The sequence below is a fragment of the Lactuca saligna genome, chromosome 9 (assembly GCF_052625555.1).
Source record: "Lactuca saligna cultivar CGN05327 chromosome 9, ASM5262555v1, whole genome shotgun sequence".
Classification (NCBI taxonomy): Eukaryota; Viridiplantae; Streptophyta; class Magnoliopsida; order Asterales; family Asteraceae; genus Lactuca; species Lactuca saligna.
In genome coordinates, this window is record NC_136425.1 from 81,247,521 (window position 1) to 81,265,007 (window position 17,487).

The window sequence follows — 17,487 nt, forward strand, 5'->3', positions numbered from 1 at the left end:
AGAATCATGTATGTAACATATCAGAGTAAGTAAGAATGAAAGATTGAACACACGATGTAAATATAATCTCGTTTCAGCTTTATTACGCTCTCAAGTGTTTACAGAGTACAAAGATAAGTTCTGTAAAACTCTCTCTTCTCTAACTCAAGTAAATGTTTCTATTTATAGAAAACAGAAAGCGTACAAAAAATACTAAGGCATTAAACACTAAGCTTCGAATACAAGTACCTTAGTAAATATATAACAAAACATACCAAGGGGAATATAATAGACTTCGACATATTACAATATATCACAACTCCTACAATCTCCCCCTTTGTAATAATAGTCGAACTCCTTAATTTGTAAGAAGCTGAATGGAATACAACATCACCCTTCATATCTCGATGTACCAGGATATGATCTTCTTAAGCTCCTTCTTATCACCTTTGTTTCTCTTGAAAGTATTCATACGAACAATTAAGTTCGTATATTGAGATGTCGAATGCCTCTCCACTTCGCATGCCTAGAACAGAAAACGCTTTGTTTTTCCAGCTTTGTCCTTTCTTGTAAAGACCATCCCAAAAGGCTTCAAACAAATTTCTCCGTCTGCATACTTCTTCAGCTCATTTTGTGTCTTCGTAGGCGCCAGTGGAGCTTTTATTTCCATACCCTTAGCAGTTTCTAATTCAACATCAGTCAATGCCAAGCACTCATAATAATTTTCAATGAATATCTTGATGCGTGCAACTCCAAGCTTGAATTCATTAGGGTCAGTATTTTGAAGATACGAAAATTATTTATCCTTCAAAATCAATGCAACTTGTATAAGATCATACAATTTCATTAATGGAAAATCTGCAATGGTAAAATCACAAATATTTCCATTTGCCCTGGCCAACACATAACGTTTTGGATTGTGTTTTCAAAAACCACATCCTTCTTTATACTTATCACATTTTTAATCTTCACCAAAGACCATAATTCCTCAACAGATTTGGCAAGAACAACATGAAATCCAATCTTCATCGGTGTACCTTCATTTTTGTCTTTGAAATTTCCTTCCGGTTTGAATTGAGGCATGATAAACATCATCTCATTCATTGGAAAGTCTACCTGGCTTCCTTCTGTATTCGTAACAATGTAGCTCTGCTTTGGTTTCTTTTTGAACGAACACATATCATTGAATGCAACCTTGACTTCGATTTTTTTTCCGTAATTGTAATGTTTTGATGGATCACCGTTATTCAAACCTGGTGGATCACTTGCTCGTTGAGTCATGATGCTTTGTACTAATCTCAATTTTTCTATTTCAACTTCAACCTCAACCTTCTTTTCCTCCTTTGATTTTTCCACCAGAATGGTTTTTCCTTTGTCTTTCAACGCATCATATGTTACAATGAGCTTCTTACTGCTCCCACTAGCAGATTCACCAATGACAACTCCTTTCGAGACAGGTCTTGAAATTGGCATTATTGTGACTACTGTCGAAGTAACTGGCCCAACAGAAGATAAATTTGGTTTTGTTGTTGGGATCTTCGTAGTAAACACCTTCCCCACAACTTTTGCATCTGCATCAGTAACCTTCGTATCTCCAACCTTTCGTTCCCCCCTTCCACCCATGTGAAAATAGATGGGGCATCTGTGGTTGGTAAGAAGGTTGATATCCTGAAAAGAGGAGCCAGTTGCTTGTGTAGAATGGCTTCGAATTGAGTGAATTTATGAGATAAAAATTCAGGTGTGATCAACGAAGATGAAACTAGCTTAATAGATAAATCTTTGAGCTCCTTCAACATATTGATGATGTCTAGAAATTTTTTATTTTCCATTGTAGAAAGCTGAGTAAGTTTAGGACTGATACATTTGTACAATTTAAGAAATCGTGTAACAGCATATCAACCTTCTGGTTTAGAGATGCATAATCCTATTGAATAGAAACAACCTCTCTTTGTATATCCTCGTGAAGCTCACGAATTTGCAAATTGACATCTTCTTTGACTTTCTTTACATCTTGAACAACAAAAATATGTCTTTCCTTCTCCAATTGTTTCAAATCCTTTACTTCTCCTAAAAATGTCGAACTTTGAGAATTGACCCATAGCTCGTTGGTTTGATCATGATGATCAATCTTTTCCAAAATCCGTGATTCTGAATCTCTAATCATCCCGGAAACTTTACTCACCACCTTTGCTTCAAGCATTTTCAGCATTGAATCAACTTCTAAAGTTGAAACAGAAGAACCACCCCCCAAATCAGTTTGTAATTGAAGTATTGAATTCAACTTCGTATTCAAAAGTTTAAACTATTTCATTGTCATCAACATCTGATCTGGAAAGTCTTCTTCTGTATCATCAAACTCCAAATCCTCAAAAGTTCCTCTAAATCCCTCATTATCCGTATCAGTCTCCATGAAAGTTGAATCTTTTACAGGAGAATTGGTTTTGGGTGGATCAGTGGATTGAGAAGAGAAAATGGAAGTAATAGGTTGATTGAGAATGTTTTCAAATGTGGGTGAATCTGTGGTTGAAGTGGTTGGTGTAATTTTTGGAGGTAAGGAAACAACAGGATCAGGATTACCTTGAGCTTCTTTCTTCGCATCTTCTTCACCCATGGTGACATGTACATCCGTATGATATACGTTTACATTGATGTCTGAAGTTCATGCCTCCTAATGAAATGACTTGGCAGGCAAATCTTCGGGCGGTATAACTATTATTTTCTCTGCATTTTAACTTTCCTTGCGAAGATTGGCTTCGGGTGTTTTAGGAATTCGTTCATCTTCATCTTCTGTAGATCCAGTTGTAATAATGAGCTTGCGTGTTTTCTTCTTCTCTCTTTTAGAAATCTGTTTGGCCATATCTTCCGCCAATCTTTTCTTGGATCATGGAGAAACTGGTTCTGGAACATCACGAAACACTACTACTTGATAAGTAAGATATGGCTTTCGTACCACATTAAGAGTTGGAGTCCTTTGTTTATATTCAGATTTCAGCTTTATCCTAGGAAAAACACCAGTCTTCGAAGGAATAACAACTTTCTCTAGAGATTCATCAATAGCATGCTCAATTGGAACAGTTTCTTCAATAGACACTTTTGTTACCATTGGCACCTGAACTTCAGTAGTTTTCTTCTTTGGAGATTTCTTTGGTTTGGTTTCAATAACAAGCTGTTCAGAAGGACCAAACTCATTCTTCTTCAAATGTTTGGATTTCTTATCTTCCTTCGGCAACAAGATCCCATTTTGAACATTAGGATCAATATTCTTCAAGTAGGCCACCAAAACTGCATTTGAAGGATCAACACGTCGTAACATGGCATCTGGAATATGAGCAACAAACGGAAACATTGTTGCATCATCTATCATGTTCTTCAGATAATTGTAAGTATAAAACTCAGCCTTCTCTTCATCAGTATTTACCAAAATTCCTTCCTTCTCATAAAAATATTGTAAAATCAAGCTCAAATATGTAGCACACGAAACACCTTGAACTACATTCGTGTTCTCCATAGTCTTTTGGAATTCCTTCCAAAGTTGTGTCGAATACTCCACCGGAATATCATAGTATAGCCCTGCTACCATGGTGTATACCTCTATCTGGCCCCTATCAAGACCAACAGTCCGACCTGTCAAACACCTCAAAAAGATTCCAAAAAGAAAGTTCTAGATACTAGGAAGAGCCAATTTCTTGAAATCAATGATCTTGGTTAGTTGTGGTCAAGGTTGTAAAACTCGTTACTCGACTACTGAGTAGCGAGTACTCGGATTTGGAAATTTGTGTAGAAATATTTTTTGGGAAATTATATATGTCAAAATCATAAGATAAAATCATAAGCTGATTGAAATATATAACAAAATTGGATACATGTGAATACAAAAAAAATGAAAAACACATAATGGTCTCACTTTGTGAATAATTACTGAAAATTTAAGATTTACATGTAGTAATAATCACATGTGTGTGTGTGTGTGTTAAATAATAAATCATTAAGTATATTATACATATTAATCACCGAGTTTTCTGAATTTCACAACACTACTTAGTTCGTAAGGGGTCGATCGGGGAGTACTTGGGATTATGTAACTCGCCTCGGCAAGGGGGGGAGTAGCGAGTACTCGGAGGAGTAATCACCCAACTCGGCGAGTTTTACAACATTGGTTGTGGTTGGTATCACATCTTATTGAACATATGAACGATTTGGGGAAATCGCAGATCATTGTAGGGTGGAGAATTTAGGATTTCCAGTATTTGAAAAAAGAGTTTCTTGGTGAGTCTAACCTTTTTGTCATTCACATGATTAAAAGTGATGACATCCAAAGCTTTGTTGTACGTAGCAGTAGATCCTGCTTGAGATACCTATGAAAGAGGAACAACAAATGATCATAACATAGCCTTAGACAAAATGGAACTTTGTAAAGCAACGACCAGCATTTTGATTTCTTCGGGATAAGTACAAACATTAGCCTTTACTTGGTAATTAGTTCCTTGAATCTTCATGATCGGCAATGAAGTCACATCATCGGTGTTTTGAGAAGGTACATTAGCAGAAGTCGCCATTATTAGGGTTTGAAAGCTTTGAATATCAGAGAGTATTTGAAATTTTTTGCTTTTAATCACGTAAACTGATAATTTACCCTTGAATCCCCTTTTATATGTAACACTAAAGTTTGAATTTGAAGCGGGATGTGTATTAAATGAATCCTACGTGGCACCTTGAAACTCGCTCCAGTAGCCCGACAAAATAGCCACACATTAAAAAGGAACTGTCACGTCTCCTTGGAACCCGGAGAGAATATCATACGCCATTGGAAAAACATATTGTATTGATTGCCGCAATAGAATAGGAACCGTCATCATCCTTCGTATGGAAGATAGGCTCTTTCACTTTTGGGTTTTAAAGCGAAGTCATATTCCAGATGTTCAAAATTATCAGCCTGAGTTGGTATTACTCAGAACCTCAAGGATTTCGTGAGTGCAATGTTGAAAAAATAGATGAAAAGCAATAATAAGAAAAATTTGGAAGTCAGTGATGTCGATCAATTTTTCGACATAAAAGCAGTAAAAACCCCAGGCAAAGGTTACTTTTTAATCATCAAGAAAGATGATCAATTGCTTGTGTATGATCCCGTCAGATACAGTTGAATACTTATAGAGAAGTATCGAAGGGCTTCTTGTATTAGGCGTCTTGGGTATCAATAAGAATTTCGTTACATATCAACCTAAACATAAGGTGAGAAATTGTAACAAAAATTATTGGTTTGACCAGTGTAGTTAGTGACAAGTTTGGTTTGAAAATCTTTAAGTGACATTGGATTTTGAATGAAACACACACGAAAATCATATTCATGAAAAAAATTTATGTTGGACCTTGTTGGGTAACAAACATCGTGGGTTTTGACTGTTTGATCAAGACCACTCATACGAAATGAATAAAATTTGGAGTTTCGAATTAAGGTAACGAACAAATGTTTCGTTAAATCTGGACCAAAGTTCCCTATCAATTCCTTACAAGCTTTAGAAAATTGGGTTTCACTTTCATCACGGTCTCATGATGTCAGATCATAAACACAAATTTTTGATATGTCTAAGTCTCGATTGGTTTATCCGAGACCTCTTGGACATATGTCTTCGTGTGTGATCATGTAAGAACTTTCAGATGAAAAGATTGGTGTAAGACACGAAATATACCTCTGTTATTTTAGGACAAAACAGTAAACTCTTAACTTCTCTGAGAAGAGTCAGGTAGCTCAGGAGACTAATATGAATACAAGCATGATTGGAAAGAAGTTTTCGTATGAAAATTTTCATTAAGACTTTCGTACACACATATTGAGTCAATGGAGGCTTCGATCAACATGCTGCAACATGCTTCTAGGGACAACTTAACTAGTTCAAAGCGTTCGAAAATACCTGACCCCAGAAATGCAAGCATTTTCCAAGATAAATCATCATGAATATCTGCAACAAAATACTTAAATGTAATAAGAAACAAAATATTTTTATTGTTTTTGATTTTTCAAAAATAAAAAGAAGAAAATCTTTATGGATTTATAATTTTGCGAAAAATAAATGACAAAACAAAAGAAAATCTTTTTGGATTTTTGATTTTTCAAAAATTAAATGACAAAACAAACAAAAATCTTTTTGGATTTTTGATTTTTAAAAAATTAAATGACAAATAAAGTGTATTTGTTGCAAACACACGAAATTTTATCAACCCTTGTAAAATGACAAATCTACGAATACGAAGCATTCAAAGCGTTGACCATGAACAGTAACCTCTAAATATTGAATGACATTGCATTACATTTTATTCAGTGACTTTGAATCATTCTTTGTCCACCATCGTTCTTCCTTTTCGCATGGAACAGAATTTCCATCGATCATTCCAAGTCCTTTTAAAATTCTTACAAAGGATTTTTCATTTAAAGATTTTGTGAAAAATATCAACTAACTCATCATGTAACAGCCCGGAATTTTAGGTATTTCTTTAAATTATTTTTGGGCACATTTAAGAGGGGACTCGGCGAGTAGGTGCATGACTCGCCGAGTAGGGCCATGGTCTTGGTTGCAGTCGCAGATACGCGACTGGACTCGACGAGTCCAAATAGGGACTCGGCGAGTCGACGCTGATTCAGCTGAACCCTAGCCGTTTCATTTCTGATCGTATATAACGATCTTATGGCCGTCATGTCGCGTCTTTTGGCCGATTGAAGATACCTTGGGAGTGTGTGAGCATCTGAAGCAAGAGGGAGGACTTGAGGAGGCTTGAAGAGATTTTTAGACAAGGAGGAGCAAGGTGGTGATCAAAGGAATTGAGTACTGGAGGTTTGGGGACACAGGGAACACGTTTCCAGGTAACCTTCGGATCAAAATCTGTAGCTTTTACGTTGTATGCGAGTTTAGGGTTTAGGAAACCCATTTAAGGATTTGTTAGATTATATTGTTGTTATAAGTGTTTAAAAACCCCTGTAATAGTATATGTGAAAGTCCAGGAAGCCCCATATCTATATACTTCGAAATCATGCGAAATACAGGAGGCAGCGGATTGACTGCATGGCGAGGACTCGCCGAGTCCAATGATCAGACTCGGCGAGTAGCTTGAAGATTCACTAGAACTCGCCGAGTTGTTCTTCAGACTCGGCGAGTAGCTTGAAGATTCACTAGAACTCGCCGAGTTGTTCTTCAGACTCGGCGAGTAGCTTGAAGGTTCACTAGGACTCGCCGAGTTGTTCTTCAGACTCGGCGAGTAGCTTGAAGATCTACGGGAACTCGTCGAGTCGTTCTTCAAACTCGGCGAGTGGTGTCAGGGTGTCTGTACTCGTCGAGTTACCCTTCGCACTCGACGAGTCCGGTCAAGATTGACCGTTGACCTGTATATAACTTAGTAGGGTCAGTTGTCTTGTTTGATAAGATCATTAACAAAGGATGTGGTATTATAGGGAACCTGCGGATTAGCGGATCGTGTGCGAGTAGCTCGAAGGGTTGATAGCTTGCATACTACGAGGTGAGTCTTCTCACTATACTTCACCCGGAAGGGTTTGACTGTGAGACCGGAAGGTCGTATGTGTTATATTCATGCTATGTCTAGAGAGGTAGATGCTTTATATGTGATGTATGCTTATATGTGATGTATGCTTATACGGGCCGGAAGGCGAGACTTTATGTGATAGAAAGGACGGTATGATGTATGACTTATGTGTTATGTGTATTATGTTACTTGTGTTATGTTTTATACTATCATGGGCCGGAAGGCAAAATACTATGGGCCGGAAGGCAATTTAATACGGGCCGGAAGGCGATATATATCATGGGCCGGAAGGCGATTATGTTACGGGCCGGAAGGCAATGTTATGTGAACCGAAAGGTCCGGGCCGGAAGGCGTATGTGGGTAAGTCGTATACTGGGGAACTCACTAAGCATTTATGCTTACTAGTTGTGATTATGTTTTTTTCAGGTACTAGTGATGACCGTGGAAAGGAGCCGGCGTGACACGTACACACTGCCACTGTTGAAGATCCTGGAGATTATTATTTATATTTTTTTGAAATAAACTTGGAATAAACCCTTTTGTCGAATAATGATGTTTTGTTTTTAATGAAAAATTTATTTGAAAATTTGAGCTGTTACAATTGGTATCAGAGCCTTGGTTTGAGGGATTCGGGTGTACTTTTGGGTGCAACTGAACTCAGACCGGGGATTTGAGGAAAAAACTTTTTTTTAAATAATAAGGACATAACATTTTATAAAGGGTAAGGCGGTAAAAACAAGGGTGGAACAGTGTGTACGAGCAGCCAGCGTCCGAACGGTAAAGATCCCCAGAATACCTTACGATGTTATGTTATGCACTGAATTATGAATTGTTATGCATCCTAGAAGACTAGGTATACATGATAGGACTAGAATTGCCTGTTTTGTGATGCCTTAGTCTAGGGAGATTGCTTATATGAGATATTTGGTAGCGTGCAAGTAGATAGTGCATACTAGAGGTAGAGTACTCATTATTCGGGATTTGGGGAGGAAGATTTGGGACGAATACTGATACGGTGTGGTCGGTAGTATTGGGCCCGTACTATCGAAGGCATCGGATCAGTGGAAGACTCAAATAAGAATCCCTGGAAATCGGAGACTGGGTAAGGCGCGTATCGAGTACAATTGTACTTGGTGGAGTCTCTGATGATTTTATGTTGTATTTCAGAGACATCATGGTTATCACACGCAATGGGGCGAGTTCGAGCGGTGCGAGTGACGAGGAGATTCGTCAGATTATTCAGGAAGGGGTAGCTGCGGCGGTACGGGCTGAGATCCCGGAGATGTTTGGGTCTATTAAGACCACGTTGATGGAGGAGTTTGAGGAGCGGTACGCCGCACTTACTGAAGCTGCAGTTGCTGCCGCTACCGCAGCGGTGGCTGCTGCTAGGCCGCAAGGGGGTGATTCATTACTATTCAGGGAATTCAGCAACACGAAACCCCCTGAATTTGATGGGATGCAGGATCCGATTGCAGCTATGAGGTGGATCGCCGACATCGAGGGGTGTTTCTATACTTGCTCATGCCCGGAGCACTTGAGGGTACGGTTCGCCTTGAACCAGCTCCGTCTGGGAGCGAAGGATTGGTGGAAGTTCGTGACAGCGAACTTCACTCAGGCAGAGATTTCGGCGGTGACATGGGAGAGGTTTACGGAGATGTTCAGGGATGAGTACGTTCCCCCGGTAGAGAGGGAGCGATTGATTCAGGAGTTCTTGACCCTTAAGCAGGGTACTGATTCCGTGGCAGTGATCACACGGAAGTTTCATGAGAGGGCAATGTTCTGCCCCGAGCTGGTATCTACGGAGCAGTCACGGATGAGCCGCTATTTGGGTGTTTTGAAGAGGGAGATCCGGGAGTTTGTGTCAAACTCCACCTATCGTACTTTCACTGAGCTTCAGGCGAACGCCAGGAAGCGCGAGATTGAGTTGGAGACTCAAGCGAGGGAGGAGGCTGAGTCTCGGCAGGTGGATCGACGACTGGCCCAGTCTTAGCCGGCAGCCAAGCGGATTAAGTTCGCTGATTCGAGGATGGGAGGTTCGAAGGGTCGCACTTGCGCGAAGTGCGGCAAGAGTCACGAGGGGGCGTGTCGAGCTGGTGGTTGCTACAAGTGTGGCAAGGAGGGACATATTGCCAGGGATTGCCCTAAGGGGTTTATGGTTTGCTTTCACTGCAACCAGACAGGCCATCGGAAGGCCGAGTGTCCGCAACTTCGTCAGGGAGCTGCACCTACTACCCGGACTACTGAGACCCGACCGGCGAAGGTCGAGGCCCCGAGGGCTCGCGGGAGAGCCTTTCAGCTAACTGCGGAGGAGGTCCGCGCTGCGCCCGATGTTGTGGCAGGTATGTTATCATTCACGTATTTAATTAAAGGTCGAAATGTTATGCTTATGTTAATGTATGTGTAGGTACTTTCCTTGTGAACTCTATGCCTGCTCTAGTATTATTTGATTCGGGTGCGAGTAGATCGTTTGTATCGTTAGCTTTTAGTCAGCACATCGGCATTAGTCGTGAGCCGTTAAGTCGGCCTTTGAGCGTTTCTATTGCGGCTGAGAGGGTGATTTGTGCTACGGAGGTTCTTAGGGGATGTGTGCTAGAGATCTTCGGGGTCGCATTTCCGATTGACTTAATTCCTATTGCGATGGGTGATGTCTGTGTCATCGTAGGCATGGACTGGTTGAGCCGATTCAGCGCTGTCATCGACTGCGAGCGTCAGCTGGTGACTATACGAGACCCTAGTGGGGGAGTTCTTACGGTATACGGCGAGGGTACCCGTTCGGGATCAGCTTTTTGTTCGGCCGCTAGGGCGAGGCAATGCCTACAGCGGGGATGTAACGGTTTTGTGGCGTATGTGATGGATACGCGGGAGAGTTCCGAGAGACCGAAGACATTGAAGGAGGTTCCAGTGGTGCGCGAGTTCCCAGATGTTTTTCCCGAGGATTTGCCAGGAATACCTCCCGCGAGGCAAGTGGAGTTTGGTATCGATCTAGTTCCAGGGGCTGCGCCTATTGCGAAGGTGCCTTATCGTCTTGCACCCCCAGAGATGCAAGAATTGTCCTCGCAACTTCAAGAGTTGTTGGGAAAGGGATTTATTCGGCCGAGTAGCTCGCCGTGGGGAGCACCGATTCTGTTCGTCAAGAAGAAGGATGGTTCACACCGGATGTGTATCGATTACCGGGAACTGAACAAGGTGACAGTTAAGAACCGCTATCCGTTGCCAAGGATCGATGATCTATTCGATCAGTTGCAAGGGGCATCTTGGTTTTCCAAGATTGATTTGAGATCAGGGTACCATCAGGTAAGAGTGCGGGATGAGGACGTCCAGAAGACAGCCTTTAGGACGCGGTATGGGCATTACGAGTTCGTGGTGATGCCTTTTGGGCTCACCAATGCCCCAGCAGTGTTCATGGATCTCATGAACAGGGTATGCAGGCCGATGCTGGATCGGTCTGTGATTGTATTCATCGACGACATTCTGGTGTATTCGCGTTCTAGGGAGCAGCATGAGGGACATTTGAGGGAGGTCCTTGAGGTACTGAGGTCGGAGAAGCTATATGCAAAATTCTCCAAATGTGACTTCTGGTTACGGGAGGTTCAATTTCTGGGGCACGTTGTAAATCAGGCAGGGATATTGGTCGATCCGGCCAAGGTGGAAGCGGTGATGAGTTGGGAGGCATCGAAGTCACCTTCGGAGATCAGGAGTTTCCTTGGGTTGGCGGGGTACTATCGAAGGTTCATTAGGGACTTCTCCAAGATCGCGGTGCCACTTACCAAATTGACCCGAAAGGGTGTTACATTCTCATGGGGACCCGAGCAGCAGACTTCCTTCGAGACACTTCGTCAGAGACTGTGCGAAGCACCAGTACTAGCTCTTCCGGAAGGGATGGAGGACTTTGTCGTATATTGCGACGCATCGATTTCAGGACTGGGTGCAGTGTTGATGCAGAGGGGCCATGTGATAGCCTATGCATCGAGGCAGCTGAAGCCTCACGAAGCAAGATATCCCACACATGACTTAGAGTTGGGGGCAGTAGTGTTCGCCCTCAAAATTTGGCGTCACTACCTGTACGGGGTTCGTTGTACCATATACACGGACCATAAGAGTTTGAAGTATTTGATGGATCAACCCAACCTAAACATGCGTCAGAGGAGATGGTTAGACGTGGTTAAGGATTATGACTGTGAGATCCTATACCACCCAGGCAAGGCTAATGTGGTAGCTGATGCATTGAGTCGTAGGGCGGAGAGTACTCCATTGCGGGACGTATGTTTGAGATTGACGGTGATGACTCCGGTATTAGATGCTATTCGTGGGGCACAGGCCGAGGTTGTGAAGTCTGGGATGCAGAAACAGGAGCGGGTCGTCGGGTTGATTTCAGAGTTCGTTACGGATGGGCGGGGACTTCTGACATTTCAGGGTCGGATCTGGGTGCCATTCGTGGGCGGTACGCGTGTTACTTTGATGGAGGAGGCACATAGATCGAAATTCTCGATCCATCCCGGTGCTACGAAAATGTATCTGGATTTGAAAAAGGAGTACTGGTGGCCTTGCATGAAGAGAGACGTTGCCTGGTTCGTTGAGAGGTGTTGACCTGCCGTAAAGTTCAGGCCGAGCACCAGAGACCGCACGGTAAGTTGCAACCCTTGGAGATCCCTGAGTGGAAGTGGGATCAGATCACGATGGATTTCATCACCAAATTGCCGAAAACTGCCAGGGGAGTCGATGCGATTTGGGTGATTGTGGATAGGCTAACAAAGAGTGCACACTTCCTTGCCATTAGTGAAAGTTCATCAGCAGAGAAGTTGGCAGAGTTGTACGTGAGAGAGATAGTATCTCGGCATGGAGTGCCGACCTCGATTGTTTCGGACCGCGATGTACGTTTCACTTCCAGGTTCTGGAAGAAATTCCATGAGGAGTTGGGTACTAAGCTGCATTTTAGTACCGCATACCATCCCCAGACCGACGGTCAGAGTGAGCGGACGATTCAGACATTGGAAGACATGCTTAGAGCGTGTGTGTTAGACTTCGGGGGTAGCTGGGATGCGCATCTGCCGTTGGCTGAGTTTTCCTACAACAACAGCCATCATTCGAGCATTGGTATGCCACCTTTTGAGTTGTTGTATGGTAGGAGGTGTCGGACTCCCATTTGCTGGGGAGAAGTGGGACAGAGAGTGATGGGCAGTACAGAGATTGTACTTCAGACAACCGAGCAGATTCAGCGAGTGAGGCAGAGGTTATTGACCGCCCAGAGCCGACAGAAGAGTTATGCGGACAGACGCCGATCCGAGCTCGAATTCCAGGTCGGCGACTTCGTTCTCCTAAAGGTTTCTCCTTGGAAAGGGGTAATTCGGTTCAGGAAGAGGGGCAAATTGGGGCCCCGGTTCATAGGTCCATTTCGGGTAATTGCAAGGGTAGGTCGGGTAGCTTATCGGTTGGAGTTGCCAGTGGAGCTGAGTCAGATTCACAATACCTTCCACGTGTCGCAGTTGAGGAAGTGTATAGCCAATGAGGCAGCAGTGGTTCCGTTAGAAGATATTCAGGTGGGTGCGAGCCTGAATTACGCCGAGAGACCAGTAGCTATCAGGGATCGGAAGATCAAGGTTCTACGGAACAAGGAGATACCTCTGGTGTTGGTTCAGTGGCAACATCGGAAAGGATCGGAGATGACTTGGGAGCCGGAAAGAGAAATGCGGGAGCAACATCCGGAGTTATTCGCAGAATGAGAGACTTCGAGGGCAAAGTCTAGTTCTAGTGGGGGAGAGTTGTAACAGCCCGGAATTTCAGGTATTTCTTTAAATTATTTTTGGGCACATTTAAGAGGGGACTCGGCGAGTAGGTGCATGACTCGCCGAGTAGGGCCATGGTCTTGGTTGCAGTCGCAGATACGCGACTGGACTCGACGAGTCCAAATAGGGACTCGGCGAGTCGACGCTGATTCAGCTGAACCCTAGCCGTTTCATTTCTGATCGTATATAACGATCTTATGGCCGTCATGTCGCGTCTTTTGGCCGATTGAAGATACCTTGGGAGTGTGTGAGCATCTGAAGCAAGAGGGAGGACTTGAGGAGGCTTGAAGAGATTGTTAGACAAGGAGGAGCAAGGTGGTGATCAAAGGAATTGAGTACTGGAGGTTTGGGGACACAGGGAACACGTTTCCAGGTAACCTTCGGATCAAAATCTGTAGCTTTTACGTTGTATGCGAGTTTAGGGTTTAGGAAACCCATTTAAGGATTTGTTAGATTATATTGTTGTTATAAGTGTTTAAAAACCCCTGTAATAGTATATGTGAAAGTCCAGGAAGCCCCATATCTATATACTTCGAAATCATGCGAAATACAGGAGGCAGCGGATTGACTGCATGGCGAGGACTCGCCGAGTCCAATGATCAGACTCGGCGAGTAGCTTGAAGATTCACTAGAACTCACCGAGTTGTTCTTCAGACTCGACGAGTAGCTTGAAGATTCACTAGAACTCGCCGAGTTGTTCTTCAGACTCGGCGAGTAGCTTGAAGGTTCACTAGGACTCGCCGAGTTGTTCTTCAGACTCGGCGAGTAGCTTGAAGATCTACGGGAACTCGTCGAGTCGTTCTTCAGACTCGGCGAGTGGTGTCAGGGTGTCTATACTCGTCGAGTTACCCTTCGCACTCGACGAGTCCGGTCAAGATTGACCGTTGACCTGTATATAACTTAGTAGGGTCAGTTGTCTTGTTAGATAAGATCATTAACAAAGGATGTGGTATTATAGGGAACCTGCGGATTAGCGGATCGTGTGCGAGTAGCTCGAAGGGTTGATAGCTTGCATACTACGAGGTGAGTCTTCTCACTATACTTCACCCGGAAGGGTTTGACTGTGAGACCGGAAGGTCGTATGTGTTATATTCATGCTATGTCTAGAGAGGTAGATGCTTTATATGTGATGTATGCTTATATGTGATGTATGCTTATACGGGCCGGAAGGCGAGACTTTATGTGATAGAAAGGACGGTATGATGTATGACTTATGTGTTATGTGTATTATGTTACTTGTGTTATGTTTTATACTATCATGGGCCGGAAGGCAAAATACTATGGGCCGGAAGGCAATTTAATACGGGCCGGAAGGCGATATATATCATGGGCCGGAAGGCGATTATGTTACGGGCCGGAAGGCAATGTTATGTGGACCGAAAGGTCCGGGCCGGAAGGCGTATGTGGGTAAGTCGTATACTGGGGAACTCACTAAGCATTTATGCTTACTAGTTGTGATTATGTTTTTTTCAGGTACTAGTGATGACCGTGGAAAGGCGCCGGCGTGACACGTACACACTGCCACTGTTGAAGATCCTGGAGATTATTATTTATATTTTTTTGAAATAAACTTGGAATAAACCCTTTGTCGAATAATGATGTTTTGTTTTTAATGAAAAATTTATTTGAAAATTTGAGCTGTTACACATCATTTTTTTTTACAAAATGTACTTCAATATTCCCATCTTCCACATGATCCTTGATGAAATGATAACGAAGAGCTATGTGTTTAGTCTTCGAATGCTGCACAAGATTATGACAAATTCTTATTGCACTTTGAATATAATGGAATATTTTGCATATTAATTGCATAATCACGCAATTGACTTTGGATCCATATAATTTGTGATGTGCAAGCAGTAGCAACCACATATTCAACTTCAACAGTTGAAATTGATACACATGTTTGCTTTTTCGACTGCCAAATCACCAATTTTCCATCAAGCAATTGACATCCCCCACTTGTGCTCTTTCTATCAAGATTACAACCTCCCAAGTCCGCATCCGAATAAGCTTGAACAAAGAACAAAGTTTTCGAAGGATACCACAATCCTAACGAAATTGTTCCCTTAAGATAACGAAAGATGTTCTTTATCGCAGTGAGATGTGGTTCGTGTGGATTTGACTGATACCTGACACAATTACACACATAAAACATGATATCAAGTCTACTTGTTGTAAGATAAAGTAATGAACCAATCATGCTCCTGTAAAGAGTTAGGTCAACTTCTGCTTTATCTAACGAAGGAGTCAGCCTTATGCCAGTTGCCATTGGAACTCGTAACTTCGTGCTATTTGTCAGTCCAAACATTTCCAGTAGATTCTTCATATATTTCTCTTGGTTGATAAAAATTCCTTTTCTGCTTTGTCGAATATTTAAACCAAGAAAATTATTTATTTTTTCCATCATGCTCCTTTCAGACTTACTTTTCATTAAATCTTCAAATTCTCTAGACAAGACAGGGTCAGTTGAGCCAAAAATGATATCATCGACATAAATTTGAACAATCATTAGATGATTCCCAAATTTCTTATGAAATAAAGTGGGGTCAACTAATCATTATTTAAATTTAGGTTGCTTCAAGAAAGAAGTAAGAGTTGCATACCATGCTCGTGGTGCTTGTTTTAACCCATACACTGCCTTATTTAAGATATATACATGATCAGGATGTTATTCGTTAATAAAACCTGGAGGTTGTTCCATGTAAACTGTTTCTTCAAGCTCTCCGTTTAGAAATGCACACTTCACGTCCATTTAATAAACATCAAAATCTTTGTGAGCTGCATAAGACAGAAAAATACGAACAGCCTCGAGTCTTGCGACAGAAGTGAAGGTTTCTTCATAGTCGATTCCTTCTTGTTGTGAATAACCTTTAACAACAAGTCTGGTTTTGTTTCGAATGATATTTCCATCTTTGTCTGTTTTGTTTTTGAAAATCCGTTTTAACCCGACAATTGAAACATTTTCAGGTTTAGGAATTAATCTTTAAACCTTGTGTCATTTAAATTCAGACAATTCAGATTGCATTGCAACAACCCAATCTGAGTGTTCCTTTGCAACCTTAACAGTCTTTGGTTCGACTTTAGAGATGAAAACATTAAACATGCAAAATTCTTGATGAGTATTCAATACCTCATTCTTTGCACGAACTTGAGCTTTTGTTAATATTCCATCTTGTGGATTGCCAATTACTTGTTCCTTCGGATGAACTCTTACCCATTTTTCCATTGGCGGATAAGCTGGATCAAAATCCAAAGGTGCATCCTCATATAAATCATCATTATGTGAACCTGCAACTGAACAATCATCATTAAATTCATTAATATTTTCATTATTTCCTGAGTGCTCCCCCGCAACATGATGATGATCCTCTTCAACATCAGCATTCAATCTCTCATTCTCCCCCTTGAAATAATGCTCCCCCTCAACAAACGTATTCGAATCCAGGTGCTCCCCCTCCACTAGACTATCTTTCATACTTTCGCCTATCTTTGGAGAATTTGATGTTGAATTATCAGAAAACTTCGTTAGTTCAGAAGTGTGATTATCATTGGCTTTAATTTCAGCTTCAACAACATGATCTGAAATACCAAAAATTAAATCATAATCAACATCCAACAATTGTGAATTTTCAGATTCATCTTGTGTATCTTTTAGAATTGGATGATTTTCAAAATTCGTTGCACTTTGTTTAATATAGTATTCATCGAATGTAAGATTAAAAGTTTCTTCCATTTTTCGTGTTCGTTTGTTCAACACCAGATATGCAACTGAATTATGTGAATATCCCTAGAAAATCCCTTCATCTGCTTTAGCTTGAAATTTCGAAAGATTCTTCTTGAGATTCATAATAAAACACCTGCATCCGAAAACATGAAAAGTATTCACGTTAGGTTTTTGATTTTTGATAATTTCATATGGAGTAATATTAAAGCGATGATGGATGAAAGATCTGTCTTGAGTAAAACATGCAGTCGATACTGCTTCAGCCCAAAGATATTGTGGAAGATTCGCATATGCCAGCATTGTTCGTGCCGCTTCACATAAAGATTGATTTCTTCGTTCAACTACACCATTTTGTTGTGGTGTATATGGAGATGAAAAATTATGCGAAATGCCTTTGTCCACCAAAAACGAATCAAGAACATTATTCTTAAATTCAGTTCCATGATCACTCTTGATTTTTCAAACAGT